A 13,951-nucleotide genomic window follows, 5' to 3' on the forward strand; every position below is an offset into this window, starting at 1 on the left:
AACTTGGGCGGGCATTCACGTGAAATTTTCAAGTAGGAAACTCGTATTTATGAGTAGTAATACCAATATAAATTTGTGGTAAAAAAAAAAAAAATACATAGTAATAACACAGGAAAACCAAAACTATGATAATAAAAAAAATTATAATTCTGTCCAAAAACATGGTTCGTTTTTCTATAGTAACAACATGGTTAATTTTTGGTAAATGTACTATGGTAAAAAAAAAAAAAAAGGCCATGGTTACTGCATTTTACTATAGTAAATTCACGGTTAATTGTTGTAAGGTCATGTTTTTTTATTTGTTTGTTTTTTAAACATGGTACTTGTTCAACAGATTAGCCATGGTGTTACTATAGTAAAACTGTAGTAACCATGTTTTTGGATTTTTACTACCATTGGTTTTGGTTTTCCTGTATTAATAATATTAGTTTTACTACGAATATCCTAGTTCAACTATAGTTACTGTAGTAAAACCATGGTAAACCTATTGGAAAAAAGAAAAAAGTGTAAATTGTTTGAATAAGAAAAACAATATCATGTTTAAATCTAAAGTCATGTATAATTTAAAGGCTAAATTTGCCCCAAAATATTTGTGTTGTTTTCAAATTAAGTTGTAAAATGAGGCCATCTTAATCTATATTTTTAATGTCAATATGATGAGGATTAAATACAATTTAAGAGCTGCCTCCATAGAAATCCCCCTAAACCTAAAGAATGAGCAAAAGTCATTATGATGCTTGCGATAGCAGTCACAACTAATGAGACCTTGAAAAACTGCCAGTGTTTTTAATCACCTCAAAGCACAATCTAGAAGTTAACTCGGACCTATGTCAAGCTGTACGCAAACGTTCAGATTTTCCTAAGCATGTCTGATATCTGTTATGCAAACCATAAATCCAAGACAAAACTGTGAGTTTCTCCTCAAGCGAAATCAAGCTTTTAACCCTCCTATTGTCCTAGGGAAATTTTTGACCCTGGCACAGGTAAAAAAAAATTACCTATCTTTTTTTGGTACTGGAACCAAATGTTGTGACTTTGTAAAGAACATAATAAATAAATAAAAACAAAATACATTTTTGAATGTAATTGTTTAAAAGAAATAACACCTTAAAACAAATTTTTCCTTCCATTGTCTTAACTGCTCAATTTTGACCCGTGTGGGAAGAACCAGTGGTGACCTTTCACCTTCGGACATTCTGGATGTTTTTCAGCTTTAAATAATTTGTACATGTATGAATCAAATTTGACCTTAAAATATTTCACATTTTCTCAAATTTAGCCCTTAACCCCATACTGTTCTCTAGCGCCCCCCACCTGCTCCACTGGGTACTGCATCTTTCCCACAAATTCCCTACTTTCCTCCCAAACAGGGCTTGTGAACACAAACACACACAAAGAGTATTTTTTACAGTTTTGAACATGTAATATGTGAGTAAAAATGGGGCGCAATGGGGCTAAAGGCCCCCAGTGGTAAAAGATCTATTGTGTGTTATCTTTTCCTAAAACATGAGATGGGCAGAAAGAACTATTACAGCATCTTCCTAAACCCCTGTAACACTGCAACAAATTGTTTGACATTAGTGGGAAGGAATGGATTTGTTGCAATGGACATGCAAAAGTAGGCCTGTTATGACTGCTGGAAAAGTCAAAAGAGAGTTTAATTTGTGAATTATGCATGTAATAAAATTGTAATTCTCAAAAATGTACACTATTGATTTTCTACAAGCAGAATAAAACAATTTGTTGTAATGAAGTTGAGATATTATAAAATGCCAAAAGTTATTGAAATAAATGTCAATTTAGACATCCTTGGCCAATGTTTTCCAAGTAAAAAAATAAAAAATAATAACAATAATTTGTAAAAAATTCTTTACAAATTATGTTACTCCATGAGTATTCAAGATCATTTATATAATTTAACACTTTGGGACCACAATTTTTTGTTAAGGGGTCTTTAGTGCCATTGTACACTAATCAAGAATTTTTGCATTTTGCGTGGTTTTCAATACAGGTCTAAAGGTGCTGTTTCTTAAGACAGTAAGAGGGTTGTAAACGTCTGCATTTCACACAACTCGCACATACACATACAGAGCAACTGCTATAAATATGTCCTACCCTCCCAACTGCCTTCAAACTGTACTCAACTAGAAGTGCACAGTTAAGACATTTCTAAAACAGGGGCAGCGTAGGCGGCCCTTTTTTATCTCTGACTGTTTTTATCTATTTGACACAACATTCCCAAGAATTTTGAGCAGGAGTGAGGATCTTTAACAGGGGAGGCACACCAAATCAAACAGCTCGAAAATTTCCCAAAGACGATCGCTCATACACACATACGCCTCTATCATCATCTGAACGAGAAAGCTGGTGGCACCAGAACTCTCCATCCACATTCATCAGCCCCCATTTTCCTGACAGGATGGCCTAGATAAAGCAGGGCATATTGGGTATGCTGCCATCCTTTTGCCTCTAGAAGTCTCCAGAGGACAGACCCAGTGGTGTAGTGCTGTCAAGAAGGTACCCGGAGGAGGACATGTTGAACAGGAGCTAGTTTTGACAGCAGGAGAAATGTCAAGCGAGTTGAGGAATCAGAATGAGGTAAAATATTCAGAGGTAGAACACTCTAGAAGGCTAGTTGAGGAGTTAAAGAAGCGTGCAATGACAGTGCAGTTGTAAGTTAACTACACCAGGGTCAGCTGTAATTATACTCTAATAAAGAGCCCGCCGCCTGTAGGAACCAGCACATCACTGCTGTATAGGACCATCCTGTCCACTGCTATCACTTTAAACTTTATGTTTAGATCAGAGAATGAGAACATGGATAACCGAGCTAAGCAGATGCATGAGGACAGAATACAAAGGTTTTGTAGTCTTACGGTTCACATCGTAAATGTTTTTGCGTCCGTCTGCACTGTTCTTTGATTGTTTTTCCTATGTAAACATGATCTAGAAGGATGTCTTTGATTGTTGGATCGTGCAGGAGTGGCGCTCTCACACCCTGTCTATACTGGATGCATTGCAGTGCTTTGGCCACAGCAGCTTGAGGTTGTCTACACTGGAAGCACTGAAGTGAACTTTCTAAATGATGTGCATTTAACAAGGATCAATCAGTTGTGAGCTTGAATAGACTTAACGGTTAAAAGGGTTAAAAACCTGTATCATACTTTATTTCAACAGAAATCCACTAGTATATACATTTACTTATTATATTATTATTATTATTATTATTATTATTATTATGTTATTGTTGCTAAAATTGCATTTACGTGTGGTTAGAAACAAAAGAAGATTTAAATTATTAGACCACAGATCAGAAACATCACAAGCTAGCTTTAACCTCGTGCGACCCCACATACACATAGCGAAACTTTGTATTTTGGCTTCGCTATATGCAACGGATAATTTAAAATTAATTTAGTTCAAGTATTAATTTAGAATCTCAGTTCAGGAGACTTTGTGCTGTCACTTTCGAAGCACTTGAGTCATGTGACCAAACAACATGGTGCCGATCACAGCGGAGTTTGTCTTTGGGAGAAATGCCAACAAAACTACATCTGGTAAGAAACCTAAGTTTAAAAAAACAAAACAAATTTTATCCCTTCTCCCAATTCGGATGGCGACAAGTCTTAATTGCCTCTGCTTCTGAGACTGTCAATCCACGCATCTTATCACGTGGCTCGTCGTGCATGACACCGCGGAGACTCCGCATGTGGAGGCTCATGCTACTCTCCGCGATCCACACACAATTTACCACGCACCCCATTGAGAGTGAGAACCACTAATCGCGACCACGAGGAGGTTACCCCATGTGACTCTACCCTCCCTAGCAACCGGGCCAATTTGGTTGCTTAGCAGACCTGGCTGGAGTCACTCAGCACGCCCTGGATTCAAACTCGCGACTCCAGGGGTGATAGTCAGCATCAATACTTGCTGAGCTATCCAGGCCCCAACCTAATTAAGTTTTTAAAATTTTAAAATTTAATATTTATTGCGAAACGCCACGCTGATATACACAATGTACACTAATGTGTACTTTAGCACATTTTTCCTTAGAAATCCTATATTCACTGTGCATTATCACATGAATAATGTTGCTTTCAGAGGCTTTATATGGAGTTTGGCTGAAAATAAGGTGCATTTCAAACTGCTCTGAGACCAGTGCAGACAGATAGCTCTCTGGAGGTTAAGTCATTCACTAAATAGGGAGCAAGGGAGCATCCTAGCTCTCTATGCTGCCAAGTGCATTCACTCCTAACATCCGGTTAAACGTTCAGTTTCAGGCTGCAGATGATATCTGGACCACTCAACATGTTTGGTAGACATGGGACAATAATCAGTACATAGATTCAGGATTTATAATGTATCAGTTTATTTTAACATGATTGGCAAGTGATTGGATGATGCTGGACATTACTTTGAATCAGAATTAATTATGCTAATTTCTGATGTAATGTCTTTAACATCTCAAAAACATGAATAACCAACACTCCTGGAAACATAATAAACAATCTGATTTAAAAAATCTGACTTTCTATAGCTTGGTATTATTTAAAATTTCACAACTTAGTCCCACCATCCACATACGTTGCCATCAATCTTTAGAAAAACTATTTGCTCTAGAATTTTTTTCTTTGCATATTTCTTAGGGGCTACTAGTTACAAATCAAAAAGGGAAATGGTAAATCCACAAAGCAGTCACGCTAGGGTCTCAGAAGGTTAAAGTAAAAACGAGGTCGAGTCAAAATTATTTTTTGTGGGAATCAACATTATGCTACAAATGCTGTCAATTAAGCTTAACTTGAAACCGGAACTTTACAATAAAGGGATAGTTTACCCAAAAATGAAAATTTGCTCTTCACATTTACCCACCCTTATGTTGTTCCAAACCTGTATGACTTTCTTTCCTCTGTGAAACACAAAGGAGATGTTAGACAGAGGCTGTGTCTGAAAACTGGAAAATGCTGCCTTCGGTGGCTGTATACGGAGGTAAGAGGAAAACAAGGTGCTTCAGAGTAAAGAGGTTTTAACTACAGTGTGTGTGTGTGTGTGTGTGTGTGTGTGTGTGTGTGTGTGTGTGTGTGCGTGTGTGTGTTTGTGTGTGTATGTGCGTGTGTGTGTTTGTGTGTGTATGTGTTTGTGTGTGTATGTGATATTATCTCTCTCGTCTGCACTGGCACAGCTGTCCAACAGCATTTTCCGCCGATGGAAAATAAACACAAAACAGGGCCATAAATCGCTGTCATCATAGAGACCACCAGGCTAATGCATGTCGCTATATTATAAATTGTACCATGGGACAAATCTTTCTTTCCATCTGTCCTCTACCAGTTCTATCCAACCTTCCTCGTTCTTTTCCTTCGGTCGCCTTAACACAGACAATCACCAAGTTTGCCTCTCTCTCCCAGCATGCCATGGTGGTGAAGCTGAAAATCTTCTTATAGGTGCATTTATCCTTACCAAGTTCAAAGGCCCCTCCTACCTGCCTGTGTTGATGAGAGTAGACGTGACTCAGGATTGCAGGCATCCTTCAAAAACACCCCCCCCCCCCCTTCAAGAGGGCGAGAGAATGTTGAGCCCAGTCGCTCATGGGCTGCCAATGCTCACGCACTTCAAATGACCTGATTTATTCACCCATCCTAGCTACAACACGTCAATTCAGCGATTCTAGCTAGGTTTATGAAAGGCAGAGAAAGTATCTGCAATACAAAGTCAACAATGTTTCTATTTTGACTAATGAAAATTATCTGTAATTGGTCAATAAATTCTGAATGCTTGAACTTTGAGTGCTTATAAAGCTCAGAATTCACCACTTAAGGGATGTTCTGGGTTTAGTTAAGTTCTACTGCTAGTGTATGTAGCGTGCTGTTGAATACTACAGAAAATTATTTTGCCCCTCAGTTTATAAAATCAAGCATGAATAGTGTTGACAGTAATGCGCTTACAATGGACGTCTATGGGGTAAGACACTGCACCAGGATAAACTTTAAAATGTACACTATTTCGAAGGTATTGCTACAATACTTAAAGATTATATGCATTAACTAATGTGATGAAATCAATTACTAACGCTGTCTGCGCAAAGGTATACCCAATTTTTCTTGTCATGTCCATTTAAAACCAATAAAAACTGGCAAGGATACCAGAAAATGACTGTTTACATAGAGAAACATCTACTCACAGGAATGACATATGTGACACATTAACAGAACTTCATCCACGGACCTGGCTGGAGTCACTCAGCACACCCTGGGATTCGAACTAGTGAACTAGCGAACTCCAGGGGTGGTAGCCAGTGTATTTTACCACTGAGCTACCCAGGCCCCATGAATCAACAAAAATACGAATTGCACATTTCTGCTTTTAACCCCTCCGGTACACTTGCTCCATAGACTTCTATTGTAAGTGCATTACTGTAAACATGATTGTAACATTATAAGGAGGGGCAAGGAAACTGGCTGAACAGTCAACGTAAGTTTAATGTCAAAACTCAAACTTAAAACAACATAAAACTTAAGGACACACATGCAGCGCGGCCACGTGTGTCTCTCGCTCTCGAACTGGCGCCTCCGGCTTCCCTTTATCTCGCTCTCACGCTGATCAGCTGATTCAGCACCGGCCGTGCACCATCACAGCCCACCACACCCTCCTCCTCGTCACACTCCTCCCTCGCCCAATTCATGCCGGGGTGCCACCGGTCTCACTAACTCCCCCCAGTCTCTGGAGGGGAGACGCTGCCCTTTAGATCATTCTGTCAGCAGGTGGACCACCCCACCTCCTGTGAACCTGGGGGAGAGACGAGGGGAGGCGTGGGGAGAGGGAAAGGGCGAGCGGAGACACACAGAGAAAGAGAGGAGAGAGAGAGAAGAACTTGTTTGCCGGCTACCGGACATGCTGCCATCCTGTCCTCAACCACTCCTCCGCTCTCTGGCGGACACCAGCTCGCTCCTCCCCCAGTGGATGGCATTGACCCCTCTGTCCCCAGGCAGACGGCCACAGCTGCTCCCCTGACAGATGGCAGTGGCGAGGACTCCGCGACAGCGCATTCCTCCTCCCTCACGGGTTTCGGCACCACTGTAACATTATAAGGATGGGCAAGGAGGAGGCGGGAACAGTCAACGTAAGTTTAATGTCAAAATTCAAACTTAAAAAAACCAAAAACATAAGGACACACATGCTGCGCGGCTGCGTGCGTCTCTCTCTCTCACTCTCTCGAACTGGCGCCTCTGGCTCCCCTTTATCTCGCTCTCCCACTGATCAGCCTATTCAGCGCCGGCTGTGTGCCACGCCCTCCTCCTCGTCACATATTGGGACATATTGGATATATTGTCTGTGGTTATCGACAGCATGCACAGATGTTATCCATAGAGCTTATAACTTGTTTTAAACGTGGAACATTTACATTTATCCCTGTGCATTGCCTTGCCCCATAGACTTCCATTGTTATTGCATTGTGTAAACACGATTTTTGTTTGTTTTAACAAACTGAGGGAAAAGTCAAATTTATTTGCTGTGGTAATAAACAACATGCACAGAGACTGTCCATAGAGCTTATAACTTATTTAAAACAAAAAATGAACTTCCATTGTAATTACATTACTGTTAACATGATTTTTGATTTTTATTGTTTGTTTTTTGTTTGTTTGTTTTTTTAATGGGGGACAAATTATTTTCTTTGGTAATTGACAGTATGCAGAACTTGTATTGAAAATTAAACATTCTTTTAATGTCCATTTATACACATTACTTATGATCGAGTATGTGTGAGTTTCTCAGCTACAATTCATCCACACAGAACATTATCTTCCGCTGTGATCAAGCTTCACCATCTAGCTGTGAATCTCCTCCTTAATGCTCAAAAGTAATGATTTTTACTGATAGAATTGGATCACACAAACCCATCAGAGAGAAGACCCGCACAGAAAGTACTCAATGCAGAGCACAAGAAAAATTAAAAATACAGTAACTAAATTAACTTGCACTTGCTTTCCAGTAGAGCAAATCAGAAGAATAAGAATCTGTCAGTAACCAGTAGAAAAAAGAAAAAAACCTTACTGCAACTCCTCTGTGTTGTCCAGAATGTTCATAACGTCTCAGAAGCAGATAAATAATTGTGCTGGACAGTCAAGGGCACATTGAACAGCACTGTGTATTGCATAAAGATGCAGTCCATAGATGTGACATAATTGCAAAGCAATCAATAACAAGCAGCTTTGCATATGTTTAGAAGGACCATCACAAGGCCCAAGGAATGTTTATTTAAAGGGCAACAGTGAAGTTCAATATATAATGCCCACTTAGTGACATTGCCCTTGAGATAGCACAGATGTTGTCTGGATACTTTTCCAGCCATCTGCACTTTCCTAACGGCAAGCAATGAGTGACAGTACTGGCACAGCTGCCAAAAAACAGATATGCCATCATCTAAAAACATTTTTTCTAGCCATGGCTCAAAATCTGATGTTACATGGATGTGACTGATTCTGTAAGCATCTCATTTAATGGAACATTGAAGGTTTTCCTCTATAAACTGAAACAAGCAAGCAGATATGTGGGTTTTGTGCACAAAAAGCAAAGGGTATATTGTAAAACTGTGAAATTACACAGCAAATAAATCAGCCCGATTACATGACTGTGACCACATTTTTGCAAAATGATATTACATGGTTCATTACACATCTAGCGTCAGTTCCGAGGTGAAATGTCCATTGAGTGGCAATAAAAGCGAGTCAAATGTTCTCCGAAACAGATGAGGTTTTTAAGGTTAATGCTCTGTTGAATTTTAAATCAACTTATACGACCTCCCTCTAAACCTTAAACCTAAACCTAACTGATAGTGTCATAAAAAGCAATTGTGAGATGAAAAACACAATTGCTGAAGCAACCACGTCATTTTGTGGTGTTTCTATTACACTTTTGGGCTCATGTGTCGACTCATGTGCTCTTCAGGACTCGTACCCCGGTCCTTTGCATTGTAAGTTAACACTAAGTTGAGCTACTTCGCGATTTGATCACATACAAACAAGCTTCTAAATGTAATTGTTTAAGTAATGCAAACATTAAAATGCATTACCTGACAAGTCACGCGCTATAGTGAAAGCGTTTAGATGTCATAAGATAGCATTGTGTGCGGAACAGGGCCAAAGTAAGTGTTTATGAACTGATAATGTGCCGTTTTACCCTTACAAAAAATCTAGAGTTCTGACAAATTTGCCGCATAGTTAGTGCAAACTTGCTGCAAATGCCCCACTCATTGTTTTCAAATGAAATCTGTGGTAAACACTTCATTGTCGTCAAAGGTTTGCCGCAAAAATGCTCATTTGCATGTTCAAATACTGAGTGGCGAATCTGCGGCAAGTTTGCAGCAAGTTTGCCAGAACTCTCGATTTTTGTAAGGTTACTCATAATTTATGTGAAAGGGAATAAAAGTCATTGTTTTTGTAGCGCCTCTAGTGTTAATTTCACCAGGAAACTTCCTCATGGATGCTGCACAGATTTTAAAATGTAAGACCTTTTTTAAGACTTAAATAAAATTAGTACGGTATGTCCATACCAGATCATATAAAAAAAATGTGTGTACCAATATATCAACACATACGAATTAGAGGTCAACCAATATTGGATTATGCTGATACAATAAAGTGTTGGAAGAAAGGCGATAACTGATAAATCGTCTGATAGTTTTTAAAATTGATACATTGAATGTGTTAAACATATTCTTAGAATCGTTTTACTGTGATGGGCACAGACACAGAGGAAACAAGAAACCGAATTTCCAATAATAACCAGAAAAAAAATGAAAATTTGGTGCATAATGCAGGACTTATATCTATAAACAAGCCGAAAATACACTGGGGACTCTTATTTTGAAATGTCTGTACTCCCAGTTGCTCACACAAACAGATAAGGGAAATAAAATATGCACTCTTACAATCATCTACAACTTATTACTTATACATGCTGTAAAATAAACATTGTCATAAAACAAAAATAAGCAGTAACTAATTAAGTGATTCTGAACCACTCTGAAACAGATGGAAACACTGGGCCCTGTCCCAATACCCAGACTTGCGGTCTTGATACTTAACTGCACATGCACGCTGAACCAAGTAAGTGTTCAAGACTGACCCATGTCTGAAACATGCCAAAGCTCAGTGCACTTGACCCACACTAAATCCGCACTGGCCCGCTTTGGAGCGGTCTTTCAGGCTAAGCGTATCCCAGAGTTCATCACATTCAGGGGCCTACACCCCGCCTACCCGAACGATCTGCGTATTTGTGCCATGATGACATTTCAGTATAAGTTATTTATTATATTCAGACACTAAAATGTAAGTGAAGCATATGTTGTTGTATGTACTGTCTGAATATGTTCAACATAAAGTGCAATATAATGTTCACAAACATCATGTTTTTAAATGTATATTTATTTACCTCTTTGTTATCCTTCTTGTCCAATAAACACCTTATTTTGTTTGTTCTCGCCTAATACTGCTGGTGATTTTGGTCATTCATCAGCCAGTGTGGCGTACAGTATACGATTTAGTATATGTTGTTTTAAAATGTTAAGTACTACCACTGTTTCTGTCTCGTTTGTACTACCATGTGTTTATGTATTTAACCCTTGTGCGACCTTCGGGACATTTTTGTCTTTTTCATTTTAGTTTTTTCGATCATTTTGGCTGTGTTAATGCCAACAGCATACATTTTGCCAAAGGTTTGTATTTTTGGGGGAATTTCAATATTTAAACCTCAGTTCCTATAATACATCTATAATACACTGTGAACACAAAATAGTTACACTCAGGACCTTCAGGACAAAAATGTCCCCATTGAAACCCATTAAAATTGCCATATTTGATCCCAGTGCCATTAAAGCATAAAATCATGAATTCTATGATAGTATGCTTTCATTCCAGAGCCCTGGCTTCAAAATTTTAATTTTTTATATTTACATTTTAATTTAGCCTATGGAGCAAATACATGCTTTTTTCCTATTTTCTGTTTGCTGTATTATAGAGCACTGCAGGCCAACTGAATATATGATGCAGCTAAAATTGTGTGGATGTGTTGGTATGGATGTCAGAGTGTGTTTTGTATGTGTGTATTGAGAAATTTGTGTGTGTTTGTGTGTGTGGGCAGGTTTAAGTGGTTTACAAGGACTTTTTTTTAGGTTACAAACTGGTAATTACAAGGGTATTATGCTATAAATGTGGTTTATGAGGACATTTCTAGTGTCCCCATAATTCAAATCACTTAAAAAAAATACGAAACAATATTTTATTGAAAATGTAAAAAGGCAGACAGCTTATTGTGAGGGTTAGGTTTAGGTGTAGGGTTAGGGTTAGGGGATAGAATCTATAGTTTGACAGTATAAAAATCATTATGTCTATGGAGAGTCCTCATAATGATAGCTGCACCAACATTTGTGTGTGTGTGTGTGTGTGTGTGTGTGTAAAAAAACAACAGTGGCATTATGTAAACAAACTAGAATTTAAAGGATTAAAATCCTGAAAATAAATGAATATTTGGTAGTTATGATCAGGACTGATGTTGGTTAAAAAGTCAGTGAAAGTAGGAAATAATATTAATATATAATATTTTTATGGCAGTTTTTTTGACGCAGCCATTTTTGTCCTCTAAGGTCCTCAGTGTGTGTTTTCTTTTTTTTAATCTGACACTGCACAAAAAATAATAATCAAAATCAATGTTGTTGCTAATCATTGACATATCCCAGACTGTGATAATATGATGAACATTCGATTTCTGAGTTCAAAGTCATTTAGAATTTTTTTCTGGAGCTGAAAGTAAAAAATGTCAGAGTGGTGTAACCCCTTCAAAAAATAAAGAAATAAAATAAATCAAACTCTCATTAAAAGCTGAAATTCTTAAAAAAAAAAAAAAGAAAAAGAAAAAAAAAAAAGAAATGTTGACATAAGTAGTTCTGAAAAGCCAGCCTTTTTGTTGTCATATGGCAAAAAAATCATAGAGGATCCCTTTAGACCCTCATGACTGTGTGTGAATTAATTTTAATTTATTTTTTTTTTTTTTATATTTGATATTTTTTATGAAAAGGCACGTTTTGTTCAGGTCAAATGGAGTAACCCTAAGAAAACGTCTTGATGACTCAAATCATGATGTTTGTTTACCTTAAAATATGTTTGAGAACATTTTTGAAATTAATGATGAAGTTGAGTGCACTCACATGTATTCAAGATGCGAGGAACGTATTTTTATACCTTTTACTTGATGGTTACACCTCTTGACATTTTAAGTCATTAAATCAATCTTTTTTGTAGAAAATGCTATAAATATATATTTTTTTAAATGTGTGAAACCAACATGGACATGAAGATTTAAATGTCTATGAACTTTACAGGTGTTTTAAACTAGGTTTTTAAAAGATTTCACATTTGTATCACCTCCGACAACCTTATTTGTAAATGACATATGTGTTGATTGTGTCAATACATTTGAAAAAGCACATCAGCAGCCACACTTATTTATGCTTTCAAATTAGAAGCATATCCACGCATGCAAAACAGCAATCAATCGAGGAATCAATGTCACTGATTGGAGGTGACCACCAAGGAGCCCACATATACATGAGTATATAATGTGTTTGTGATTGGCAGCCCTTGGAACCACAGAAGAGGTCTTGGAATAAAATGCTGCAATTCTATTACAACTCCTTTGCACCTTCATACAGCTTGTTATCCATTCCGTTCCATTCTTCTCTCTTCCCTCATCCCTCTGCTATCGATCTGTCTCTTTCATTGCCTTCCTTCTTGTACCGACTGCACACCTAATTTACCTTCCTTCTCCTTTAGTGGATGTATTCTACATTACACATGCTCTGCCCAGCACACCTAATCTCCACGTGAAAGTGTCCCACCAGCATTATCCAGAACAAACCAGCTATTTTACACCTGCTCAACTGGGGGGGGGGTGTTTGGAAGGGAGGAGCGTTCTCCCTCTCCCCAAATGTCTCATTTACAGAAACATGAAATAGGATTTTTTTTTTTTTTGCAGGAGAAGAATTACACATCCCCAGACACGCTCCCCCCACGCCCAGATGTGAGAGGATGCAATGCTGCCTGCGGTATCCACATATTCTCTGCTGCCCTTATCGGATTGAAAATAATAATAATAACTGAATCTTAACCAAAAGCATTGTTTAAAACTAGAAAATGAAGAAAAAGATAAGAATAATATCACTGAAAAAACAAATGCAGGGGCATATCAAGAGAATAAGGTTATTTTTATTGAGAATGGGGTAAGAATTAATGGTGATATGATCATAAAAAACAGGGAAAATAGGGGTGGGAGTTGTACTTGCTTGTTTTAATTATTTGGGGGGGGGGGGGGGGTCTCCCTCCTATACCCCCCCGCCCGGTTTCAGCAGAATGCAAAATGTATTAATGCATGCACACCTGCAAATGGGCATATCATTTCACAAGTAAAATTCATAGGTTTAAGAACATTTTAAAAAATTAGACAAAAAAAAAAAAAAAAAAAAAAATATAACACATGGACGGAAAATGAAATGGAATATGTTTGGAATATGGATGCGAACAACCAGCCAGTTGTTTTTTAAGGACAACACATCTGCAGACCCATTCGTGTAAAAAAAAAATTAAACCAACATCGGAAATAGCATAATGATAATGAATTATACAATTTGCAGAATACATTATTTTTGTTCATTTGGAAAGGTGAAATTCGGATAACCTGAGAAGAAGATGCGTGGAAATGTCTTACCGTGAGATGTCAGAGAGATGGTAATACTCTCTGATGCTGATGTTGAATTCTGCTTTCCTTCGCGCACTCACACCTTTATTATGAAAGGTGGTCCCGCCCCTCCTCTCTTGTGATTGGTCAGATTTAAAACTCGCTTTAAATCGCCCTTATTTATCTTGTTTTTCTTTCTTTTACTTCTTATAATTTTATCCTA

At 37.9% G+C, this 13,951-nt stretch overlaps 1 protein-coding gene across 2 annotated transcripts in view; it reads right to left on the reverse strand.

Moving 5' to 3' along the window:
• Positions 1-13,822, reverse strand: part of LOC127455868 (neuroserpin-like) — a 42,273-nt gene extending 28,451 nt beyond the window's left edge. The window contains exon 1 of one of the 2 annotated variants that reach the window (XM_051724006.1): positions 13,759-13,822. The gene's annotated coding sequence lies outside the window, so the exon portion shown is untranslated. The remainder of the gene's footprint in view (positions 1-13,758) is intronic. The other variant, XM_051724007.1, reaches the window with a different exon arrangement.
• Between the last annotated feature and the right edge of the window lie 129 nt (positions 13,823-13,951).

This window comes from Myxocyprinus asiaticus, chromosome 18 (assembly GCF_019703515.2).
Source record: "Myxocyprinus asiaticus isolate MX2 ecotype Aquarium Trade chromosome 18, UBuf_Myxa_2, whole genome shotgun sequence".
In the NCBI taxonomy this organism is placed as follows: Eukaryota; Metazoa; Chordata; class Actinopteri; order Cypriniformes; family Catostomidae; genus Myxocyprinus; species Myxocyprinus asiaticus.